The following is a 2,719-nucleotide window of genomic DNA, read 5'->3' on the forward strand; positions in this document are numbered from 1 at the left end:
CTCTGCCCGCAGTCCCCTCCCCGTGCCAGGAGAGAAGGAACGAAGCCGTTCCCTCTCGCGCACGCAGTCCCCTCCCTTCCCGGGGTGCATCTGTGCTCTCTCGGTCCTGATAATATGATGTAGATAAGGCCTAGACTCGAACGACTTGGATTGCATCTTTGGGTCAATACAGCCCATTTTATGGTTGTTCCTGCGCAAACATTTTGAAAAGGGCTGCGGAGAGGCGTTGGCGCGCATGCGCCGTTCTTCCAGGGCAAAGCAGTGGTCACGTCACATAACGCCCGTGCCGATGTCACCTTGCTCGGCTACCAGCCCTTGGGAAAAAGGCCAAATGACGTCACTTGAAGCTGGTGAAGACCAAGAGTCGGTGTGACCACCGGCTGAAGACCGCCAAGATAGGTCAGCATCGAGAACGTGAGGCCTTGCCTCGGTGCCTCCGACACCGAAAGTGCTGCACACCGGATCACACCTTGAGTTACTACTGGAAGGGGAAAATGAGGCTTTCTTACAGCCGTCCGTGGGGTTTCTCCCTGCCCTATAGGCAGAGGGGAGGTGACTTCTCCCACCCACCAGTGACCCACTGTTCCTGTCACCCGCGTCTTCTCCTGACTCCAGGCAGCCCCAGTCTCCCAGAGCTCCCATTGAGAAAGAGCTCGGTTGTGGTTGCGAGTTGTTAGGGCAGAAGGTTTCAAGCGATGGCAAATGATGAAAATGGAAAAGGCTGGGAGGAACTGGGCAGACTCCCTTGCAGATGTGCGGTGTTGCATTTCACGCTGACCCATGCCTGGCTTTTCTGGGAAAGGCCCGCGTTATGGAAATACAATTCCAGGTTTTCCCCACAGGACTGTGCTTTTTTTTTTTTTTTTTCATTTACTGAATTTTGCGCAGAAGTTCTTTCCTTGTTAAGACTCATGAGCTGTACTGCAAAAGACTGGAAATAAAGCACAGCCATGCAAAGCGATATAGTTTGAAGTGCTTGGTTTATTCCTGGTTTCATCTTCCAGATGCCTTCCCTGACATTACAGTTCCCTCTCCAGTGACGTTGGTTTGTGTCAGAGGGCCTTTCCTTTCCATGAGCTGTTCTGCGAGATCCAGTTCAACATCCTGTTGAATCTGGAGGAAAAGAAGAGTCTTGAGAAATAGGGGGACCTGTTGCCAGAAAAGAGGAGGATTGCCAGACTGCCTGAACTTTCACTGAACCGAGGAGCAGGGCGGCCCCATGTATCCTAGCAATCTCCAAATAGCAAGAAATATGCCAAAACTCAATTTTGAAATGTCTTAGATATACTCATTTCGATTTCATCCCCATTTCACTTTTTTTTTTAAATGGGTTTTTCCATATCCTAGGGACTTACAGGGGACATTGCAACGGGTTAACTCTAGATAGGCTTTTCCCCTATAAAGATTGGGTGCAGGAACACTTAGCTTTATTTTCTTATCATTTCTGGGGCATAAAATAATTTCATGTGCCATAGATATTTTTTTTTTTCCTTCTTTCCTTTTTTAAGAGCATGTTGTAACTAGTGGTACACAAATGACTCCTTGGTTAGATAAGATGGTATGTTTTTATCCTTGGACTATGCCCCCAGGCTTTCAGTAATGCCAGCATCAGCTAAGTTAGCATCTGATTAGTCGTTCTTGCCTCTTACTCAATGTCAGTCTTGATTATGCCTATTAATCTAACACATTTTTTTGAACTGAGCTATGGGCACAATCCTGCCAGATTCTCAGCACTCTGCTACTATCACAGCTAAGAGTTCTCAAATTTCTACAATTCCAGGGGGTTTCGTATGGGTTTCTCACCATTAAAATAGCCATATTGGTATTTACCATGCTTTTGGGCAGTTGTGGCCCAGAGAGAAGAAATCTGGGCTCCTGTCCTGATGTTGTTGGCTTCAGAGATCCCTCAATGTTCTCGATCTCTCAGTCCAAAGTGAGTGTTAAGGCTTATTTCCAATGAAAGCTGGGCAATGAGGACGCACTCGGATAATTTTCATTCTGGGAATGAGAAAAGGGTATTGGGAACGAGAAAAAGTTATAGAGCAAATTTCATAGTTCACAACCAGATTTCAACATCACATCCATATTGATAATCAGGACTGACTTGTTATGGAAGGTGGTGTTGGAGTGATACTACGCGGCATTTCTATCTATTTCAAACAGATGTCAGCACCCTGTTCCAAACAACTCCAGCACAAAAGCAGCCCTGAAGAGTATCAAAACTTTGCTGAGTGTTGAACAGTTTCTTCTTTTTCCTCTTCCTGCTTTCTTACATCACTTTCTGAGTCACAGCTGCAATTCACTGTGACCTATTCAAGGCTGGGACTGAGTTTTATTAACATCAGGAGAAATCTAGCTCACTTTGAGGTGCCCTCACATCTACTCAGCACTGTTCATTATTGCAATGAAGCAGACACCTGTCCCAGTCAAGAGCCAGAAATCTCTAGCTGGTTTCTTCATTACCTTACCATGATTTAACCTGAGAGAGCAGACCAGCTGGGGAGCTACGGAGAGGTGTCTCTCCACTTGACCTCAAGCAAGTGTTAGACATAAAAATCTTCCCTTTGATGTGGGAAACAGGCTGGTGGCAGGTGGGAGAGGGCTGGTGTTTGGCTCTCGGTCCTTTGGCATCACCCTGAAGGACAGCAAACCTGCAGTTCCTTTGCTCTTCTCACCAGCATCTCCCAGAGTGTCCACAGGACATGCATCAGCCTCGGTC

The sequence above is a fragment of the Harpia harpyja genome, chromosome 9 (assembly GCF_026419915.1).
Source record: "Harpia harpyja isolate bHarHar1 chromosome 9, bHarHar1 primary haplotype, whole genome shotgun sequence".
NCBI lineage: Eukaryota > Metazoa > Chordata > Aves > Accipitriformes > Accipitridae > Harpia > Harpia harpyja.